Source organism: Physeter macrocephalus, chromosome 1, assembly GCF_002837175.3.
Source record: "Physeter macrocephalus isolate SW-GA chromosome 1, ASM283717v5, whole genome shotgun sequence".
NCBI lineage: Eukaryota > Metazoa > Chordata > Mammalia > Artiodactyla > Physeteridae > Physeter > Physeter macrocephalus.
In genome coordinates this window covers 111,439,186-111,448,772 of record NC_041214.2, presented here as the reverse complement: position 1 = coordinate 111,448,772, position 9,587 = coordinate 111,439,186, and positions in this window count along the sequence as shown.

Below are 9,587 nucleotides of genomic sequence, written 5' to 3'. Positions count from 1 at the left end.
GGGCACGAACCCGTGTCCCCTGCATCGGCAGGCGGGCTCTCAACCACTGCGCCACCAGGGAAGCCCTATCCTCTACTCTTTATCACAGTTTGGTCTTTTGGTCCCCCAGACCCTGTTTGCTAGCATTTTTGGAACGTTTAAACTGTATAGGATGATGTAGGCTGATGGGAAGAGGAAACTCTGCAGGGCAACATGTAATCCAGAATGATGTTACCAGATGAAATTTGAGCATGCTTGTTGGAAATAGAGAAAAGTGGAAGGATGTTAACAGGAGAGTCTGTCTACTGAACCTCATGTCTAATTTAGTGCATCTTTGTTCATTATAATAGTTTTCTGGCCTACAACTTCTACAGTTATTATTTAAAAAAAAATACATTGAGTTTCTTCCTAACAGTTGGATTGCACAAGTGGGAAAGTACTCTGGGGGGAAATGCTATGCAGACAAAAGGTATTAAAAGGTTTTGTTCAATATGTAATCTATTCTCCCTGCTTCTCTCAGCCACACACACACAAGTAGGTTGGAGACTCACTCAATGGTCATAATAATTTATGGGAACTGGCAGGGAACTAACATGAAGTGTCTAGGATGTGTCAGATACTTTACACACGTTGTACATTACCTCGTTTGGTCTTAGCAATTTGATTTAGGAACTAATAGTCCACTTTATATGTGAGTAAACTGAGGCTCAGAGATGAAGGACTTGCCCCCAAACACATAGCTGGTTAGTGCTAGAGCTGAGTTTGCAGGCTTCAAAGCCATGACATTGCAGTGCTTCTGAGCGCTTTTGTTTAAAGCAAGGGTTCGTAAACTTTTTCTGTAATGAGCCAAATAGTAAATATTTTAGGTTTTGTGGACTAAGAGACAAGATAGAGGATATTATGTAAGCACTTATATAACCATTTAAAATGTAACTTTTAAAAAATGTAGAAACCATTCTTAAGAGACAGGCTGTGCAATAGGCCAGATTTGGCCTGCAGGCCATAGTAGTAAGCAAAATCAATTTTGGTGGAGGTGAGGTGATTGTTTGAATGAATAATTGTCATTAATGCTATATGAAATTTGCATAGCTTTTTAGTAACTGAGAGTTGAGATTTCCTCAATAATGAATTCCAATGTTAAATTATCCTTTCAATTCACAGCAATCCATGTTTGTTATATTTTGTCTGCTAATGTGGATGGTGGTTGGGAAAATTTCATAACTGCATATTTCACCTTTATCTCTGGCCATTCACCCAGGCATTAACTACATAAGAGATAAAGTATATATAAATACCTAACATAGTATTCAGTACATGGTGTAGTTACTATTAACCTTATAAGTAAATGAAAGTATTATTATGTTGCGCGTCTATAATTATTTTTTATTTTGGGGGGTAATGATGTCTCTCCCGTACATGGTCTAGGTTAATGTCTCCTTCTCAGCTCTTAAACATTTTTATAATTAGTCTTTCTATTTGGTACATACTACTGTCCTTGTTTATAGAAATTCAAAATAAATCCCTGTAGACTTACGTGAAAAAACCAAGCCCCTCCAACTCCCCCCCCCCCACAAAAGCCCCCAAACTTCAAGTTTTAAATTCCGAATGAAAAGTTCTAGAAGAAAAATTCTTCTTGATAAAATTTTTCTTCATATAAGGCCCTAATCTAATTTGACAAACGTGTCACCTGTGTTTAAAAGGAAGGGAAAAGAAGATTATGACTGAAAATTTTGAAAAAGATTAGTCAACATATAAATCTGTGCAATCAACATGTTTATTAAACAACTGTGTATTGAGCATTTAGAAGTATGGTATCCTATTTCTATATTAACAAGGCATTAAGCCCAAATTAACCCACCTTTCAAATTTAACCTTTTCTTCTGGGAAAAGAGAAGGTTTAAGTCATTACCTAAAGGAAAGTAGAATAATGCTGGGAAGATTCGTAGCTTCACGCCTTTGCGGATGCACATGGGCCAATATCTTACACAAAGGAAGAGTGAAGGGTTTTTCTCTCAAAAATCTTCTTTGCATAATTACTTCAGATCCCAAATTCAACTATGAAACGTTCAGTCCTTTGGGCTTAATTAATTGCCTTCAGATTTTTTTCTCTTTAAAAAGTAATTATTCCCATGAAAGGTAACAAAGTTGTTTATTTATATTACAATGTGAATCAGTTTATTAGCATTTTATTTTTTTAAAAAAAATTTTATTTTATATTGGAGTATTGTTGATTAGCAATGTTGTGTTAGTTTCAGGTGCAGAGCAAAGTGATTCAGTTATCAGCATTTTCTTCCTGAAAGCTGAGCTAACTTCCCAGAGGATGGAAGTTGTTTACAGTAGAAGGATATATAGGGAAGGATAATTCTGGACTATGTGTTACCATCTGGAGTCTATAGATTTGTGTGGGAAAAGAGTGGCAGAAAGGAAAATGGAGAGGAAAAAGGGGAGTCGTGTGAAGATACTCTTCTTTCTTCACCATTCTGTTTCATGCAGCTCAGATTTTAGTAACCTTTAAGGCAGGCAAGAATTGACAATATTCCCCATCCAGTATATATGACGGTGGTTTCTTTTGTATGTGTGGAAATGAAATATCTGAATTGTCAACAAGGCAGAGAAAGCAGAAGCAACCACAGAACTTGTAATTCTCTGCCCTTTTAGACAAAGCTCACCTTATATTTCTATGTGTGTCTATTATGGATAAAGTTCATTATTATAAATAGAAACCAGGAAACACCCTCACGAGTTAAGAACAATTTACTCTAAGGGTGAATTTTAGGGGAGTGCACTTGTTTCATGTGGGTGTTTTTTGTGAGTTTGGATCATTACTTATCAGAGACTGTAGTATACCAGCTAGCCCTTCAGACCAACACTGAACGTTACTCCATCACATATAGCATATGATTTTGCACAACTCATACACACAGTTATAGTATGTGAATATTTCCTCGAATCCAATGGACAAAATTTTCATTTCTTTGGAAATGAAGTGTTAAAAAAAAGGGGGAAGACAAATTTGTCTTCCAGTTTACATACTGGGATTTCAATCTGTTGCTAGACTGGAAGGTATTTCAGGGTATTGTAGCACTGCTGTGATTCAGCCTCTGTTTACAGGGCATCTAATCGACTGAGATGTTCAGCTGTGTGACCTGGCTTTGTACAAGCAGCCTCTTCTGCCCATGCATTAGAGGACAGGCCTTGGGTACCTACTGGAAAGCAGTGGAGTTACTTTACATCATGGACATCATAGCTACTCAGAAAATATTTGTGGGACAGAGTGGTACATGGCACATTTCATAGGTACTTTAGGCAAGAAAAAGCTCCAGAGAGATGTCTCCAGGGACACTCTAGCATTAATTTTGCCTTGACACAAAGGCAAATATGGTGCATAATATGCAAAGTTGTGCATACTGTACCTACAGTATTTAGAGGCGTTACAAGTTCATTCTGTCAGCACTGAGGAGTGTTCCAAGACGTGCATATCTTTTGCTAATTCATCCTCATAATGATTAGGTTACTAGACAGGTACATTTACCTGCTTTGAGAAATTTCCTCAACAGAAATATAAGGGTATACTGTGCTTTGATATCAGATGTTAATAATTTGCTGCAAACAGGACCTAGGAAACTATTTCCAGAGATAATTTTTTCATCTTCCCAGGCAAAAACACACAAAATAATGTGTGGCATCATTTGTAGGGAAGCAGTTTATGGCTCTTACTAACTACAGCTGTCTGCGCCATAGCTCGGTAGGTCAGATGTTGTAGGTTTTCTAGGAAGTATGTGAGTCTCAGTAGAACTGAGTATATGTATCTCAATAATAGCATCTGAGTGTATGACCAGAATGTTTATACCTCTGGATATAAGCTCCACAAAGACAGGACTTTTTGTCTGAGGTACTACTGTGCCCCAGTGCCTAGAAAAGTACCTGCCATTTAGAGGGCACTATCATATTGAAGAATAAATGAAATTGAAAAATATATGGTCTAATTTGTTCCTCTGCATTAAAAAACTATTGAATACCCAGAAGTTTAAATGTTTCCTGAGATGTTAAAAAGTGTTTTACATTACTATGGAGATAATACATTATTATTTTTCAGAGAAAGCACCAAAAAATCAATATATTACATAATATATCTGTTTTGAAAGCTCCTGAAAGCATTTTACATTCTTTACAAAGTTGATATGAACCAAAGAATCCTGGGCAAAGACAGCTGAGCTTTTTACATTTGTAAGATATAGGAAATAGTTTTATAGTATCCAGGTGCTGAGAATGAAGGGATTCTAATTCAGGGGCCAAAGTGTCTATTTTGATGTCTGTGGTGTTGCACATAAGTAATTTTGGAAGCATTTACATTTGTTTCTACCAGTCAATTAAATGTGTACTACATAACAGGTTGTTGGCTACTTACAAGGGATACGTGTCCTGGGAATTTATAGTGGAACAGAAGAGACAGACTCACCCAAATGGGTAATTTCAGCACAGCTTAAGAGCTATGATGGAAGTCTGTGTGCGGATGCAGAATAGGGGCCCTTTTGCCAGTCTGGGGGTGAGAGTGAGGGTGGGGAGGAGGGAGGGTCAGGGAAGGCTCCAGGGTGTTGTATATTAATCTGAGTCTTGGGAAAGATGAGTGTGAATTGGCCAGGTGAGGAAGGGTAGAGCATTTTGTAGAGAAGGAACAGTGGAAGCGAAGTCCCAGATATGTGAGCAACTATATTCAGTTTGGTAATACTGCAAGTAATGAGGAAGATGAATGAGGCTTGTGAGGAAGGCAGGGCTTGGACACCTGCCATCCTACGAAGGTTGAACTCGATGCTAAAGATGATTGGAGCCATTTGAAGGATCTTTAAGTAGATTTGAGGAATTTTTAGATTTGGGTGTATATATGGCATGCTGATGGCAGTCTAGATGTGGACAGGCTAGATGGGCAATCATTTGGCTCAGGTGAGAGATTAAGTCCTGTCTTGGACAGTTTAAATAGAAATGGAGAAGAGAGGAAGGTTCTGGAGTCAGGTGTTCAACAATTGTTGGTCCAATATGGAACTATTAGTTTGAATGATATATTGTCTACATCCTACCAATAAAATAAAAAATCGTTACTTACTAATTTATATAAAAAACTGTAATTTCTAAACTAGAAAAAATAGTGAGAAGAGCAGTATTGTTTTACATTTTCGCAAATCTCTTAAGGTCTGGCTTTATAGAAGACAGAGTGTATCTTTTTCTGCATTTAATTTGTTGCAATATGTTGTTTTGGTTGAAGTATATAAAGAAAATCTGTCCTCATACAGCTATGTAGTTGGAAAAAGAAGAACTGTTTTAATAGTCACTTCAGATAATTGTGGATATTCTTTTTTAATATTATACCAAAATAAGTGGTAATTCCTTAAGGGAAAAATGCACTGTGGAATCTGAAACCATATCAGTGAACCTTTTGTACTCTGATACATTAATATCCACTGGTCTCTCTTGCACCTTGAATGGATCTTTTACCCACGTGTGATTTTTTAAGGTCTTGCATTGTTCATTTGGAGAATATTACTCTATTGAGTTACGCAAATTTTGTAATGTTGCCGCCTTTCATTATATAATACAGAAAAAATCATATTTGTTGTTAACATATCACAATTGACCACATCAAAAATGTCTTCCAATATTGGGACGCTCTCAAGCTTAGGGTGTCAGAAGTTTCCCAAATTCTAATTTTCATTTGAAGGCTTGAATTTTATCATTGGGAATAAATACTGTCAGTTGTTTCTTGACAGGCTTGCTTTGTTCATAAAAAAACCCCCCGAAAACTGACAAATACCCAAACCTGAATAACCAGTTTGTCAGTCAAGTAAAATTGGTGTTCCATAAAATATAGAGACTAGTTCAGTTCACAACTCAAACAGTATTTGATTAGAACAAATGGCAATGTCATATCATATCATTCAACCTAGTAGACCAAATGCCTTTCCAGACAACTGTCATAAAATATTAAAGATATATATATTTCAAGGGTCAAGTCTTAATAAAGTTAGTAATTATTACTGTTTCATCTATGACTTTCTTAATTGAAACTGGCTTCTCTCTCTCTTTTTTCCGCTATTTTCTGCAAATGGGTAGTGGTAAAGAATACAATGATGACTAGTTCATTTTGTTGCCATTGCCTTCACTTGTTGTAAGGCACCAGCAATTTTACCCACCATTGTTTTAGTACCATCAGTGCAAATGTCAACACAACTGTTACAGGATAAATGATGAGATTCAAAACAATTATTGTATACTTCAAATGATTCAGCACCTCTTTTTAAAAAAAATTTATTTTATTTTATTTATTTTTGGCTGCGTTGGGTCTTCGTTGCTGCGCGTGGGCTTTCTCTAGTTGCAGCGAGCGGGGGCTACTCTGTTGTGGTGCGCGGGCTTCTCATTGCGGTGGCTTCTCTTGTTGCGGAGCACGGGCTCTAGGTGCGCGGGCTTCAGTAGTTGTGGCTCTCGGGCTCTAGAGCGTAGGCTCAGTAGCTGTGGCACACGGGCTTAGATGCTTCGCGGCATGTGGGATCTTCCCGGACCAGGGCTCGAACCCGTGTCCCCTGCATCGGCAGGCGGATCCCTAACCACTGCGCCACCAGGGAAGCCCCGATTCAGCACCTCTATGTTTGTTGTCAAGTATTCATATGAAAGATCTTTGATAATTAGCTGGTGCTGATACCTGATGAATACAACCAAAATAGCAAGTCCAGACAGTCAGCAGATCTATCCATTTCTAAGGCAAAAGTGCAGTTCTGCAGAAAAGATCAGTTTTAAAGTTTGCAGTCAAATCTTTAATTTGATGAGTTACTATAACATTGAAAAGTGGCAGTGCCATGGTTTCTTTTGCTGACTTTTCCTCTAGAAGGCATTCAGCAAGATAAACTCTGCCAGGCTTTACTGTTCTCTCACCTATGATGTTCACTTCTTCAGCCAGTTATGCTGTAAGATACTTCACTGGATTTTTTCCTCAGGTTTGAAAAGCTGCACCAAATAATTTTTGGCGTCTCAAAAGTTCATTACATCTTCATTTAAAACGTCAGTTCCTTTTTAAAAACTCTGAATGACTGGTCTCAAAATGGTGTTACAACTTAACTGGCATCATATTACTATGCAGAAATGTTCTGTTGCATGTAAGACACAATAAGGTAAATTATTAACATCTATAAAGCCAAGGAAAAGATAGCATCGTCATATTTTTATTTTATACTTATAATTCCTTCCAATTGCTTTGGAATAGTTTTCTTCCTTTCATGAGTCAGGGAACTCTCTGATCTGTCATTTTCATCTTTTTCTATATCTTTAGATGTAGACAGTGCATCTGAGCCTTGAGGAAATGAGTCTTCTGATCTCCCTTTCTAAAGCAAAAGATTGGGCTCGAGACTCAGATAAGGATTTTAATCTCTTCTCCACCTATGATGAGCAGTGTAAACTGTGTAAATTCTTAAAGGCTCATTTTTCTTTTCTTTTTTTTTTTTTTGTGGTATGCGGGCCTTCTTCTGTTGTGGCCTCTTCCCGTTGCGGAGCACAGGCTTCGGACGCGCAGGCTCAGCGGCCATGGCTCACGGGCCCAGCCGCTCCGCGGCATGTGGGATCTTCCCGGACCGGGGCGCGAACCCGGTTCCCCTGCATCGGCAGGCGGACGCGCAACCACTGCGCCACCAGGGAAGCCCAAGGCTCATTTTTCAAATACTGTTTCTGTGGTCAGGAATCTGGGAGTGGCTTTGAAAGAGGGGTTTCTAACTCAAGGTTACTCATACGACTACCTTCAAGATGCTGGTCAGTGCTGTAGTCATCTGAAGGCCAGATGTGGAGCTGGAGGATCTGCTTTTGGAATGGCTCACTCACAGGGCTAGCAAGTTAGTGCTAGCTGTTGGCCTCAGTGGACTTTTCCAGAGAGTCCTCATAACATGGTTAGCCATCTCCACAGAGTGAATGGTACACTATGTTTGATTAGAACAGTGGCAGTGTCATATCACTCAACCTAATAAACCACACTGAGTTTGTATTTCAATATTTAAATGAGCATTTAAAGTTAATTTTTGTAGTGATATTAACAAATAACCATTCTTGACTGTGTGTCGGGGGGTTGTGGTCTTTTAAACAGTATGATTGCTTTGACATTTCGTAGAAAACTTTATTTTGTAACATTCGTCTACTGACCGTATTTATCTATATTAAGTTCTCCAGAAGCTATGATTTTGAAGTTTGAATTTTTATATACCAAGTGAAACAGGAAATAATTTTAGGGGGAGAATTAATTTTGTAAAAAATAATATTGGCCGTGAATTTATGTGGATGGCCATTTAAGGCCTTTACTATACATAAAATATTAGTGGGAAGGAAAAAAAATCCAAATAGATTTTATTGAGAAAGCCTAATATCTCATTTGGAGCATCTTTTAAGTGATTTTGGTTTCTGAGGAACTGCAATTACTGGAGCCTTGTTTTCTGCAGATACATCAAGGGAGCTGTTTTCTTTTTCTTTTTAAAAAAATTTACCAAAACTCAAAAACTGGCAGGAGGGAAAGGCAGCAAGAAGTTCCTGGGGCAATACATTTGTGAGAAACAAGGAAATATTTACTTTAGCACCCACACCAGGATCGTGTACCACCTATCAATACTTAACAGTTCAAGCTCTTTGTCTCCCTCCTTCCCTGCCTCCCTCATTTCTTCCTCTTGGGACTCTTAACAGTCTACTTTCCCTGATTTCCCTGTGATCTGAAGTTGGCATCCCTATTCACATGGTCATCCAGCCCCAAACCATAGCCTGGTTGGGGACCCCTTCATTGCTGCCCACCTCTAACCCGGTGCGACCTGCGCATTCTGCCTTAGCAATGCTGCCCAGGTCTGTTTTCTTTCTGTTTACTTTCTTCTTTCCCACTGCCTCTGCCCCAGGGTCAGGTCAGTTCTCTCTTGGGCCATTACAGTGGTTTCTCTCCTCCTTTGAGCTGCTTCCGGATTAATTTTGCCCGCCCCAAATTCTTTCATGTTCACTCAATGTTTATTAAAGACCCAGTGTGTCAGCCTGTTACTGTCCACCCAAAAACACCAAGTTACCTTTTACATTTAATGTTATGGTCTTCCCTTGACTATCCTAGAAGGGACTGTAAGCTTTTATCTGACCCTTTTTCTTTAATTCTTGGCTCATGTTGTTCCCTCTTCCTATAAATGTTGTGGGTTAAAACCTCACCCATTCTTTGGGGCCTATATCAGATGTCACCTTCTTTGCAAAGATTTTCCTCATGACCTCATCTTGCCCTTCACTAGACGTTGTTTTTTTTTTTTTTTTTTTTTGGTGCGGTACGCGGGCCTCTCACTGTTGTGGCCTCTCCCGTTGCGGGGCATAGGCTCCGGACGCGCAGGCTCAGCGGCCATGGCTCACGGGCCCAGCAGCTCCGCGGCATGTGGAATCCTCCCAGACCGGGGCACGAACCCGCGTCCCCTGCATCGGCAGGCGGACTCTCAACCACTGCGCCACCAGGGAAGCCCCTAGACGTTGTCTTTTTAGGACACTCACTGAACTTTGTATCCCTCATGATATTTAATCATAATCGGTTTCTTTTAATATAGCATGTGTGTACTTACTTTATCATTCTT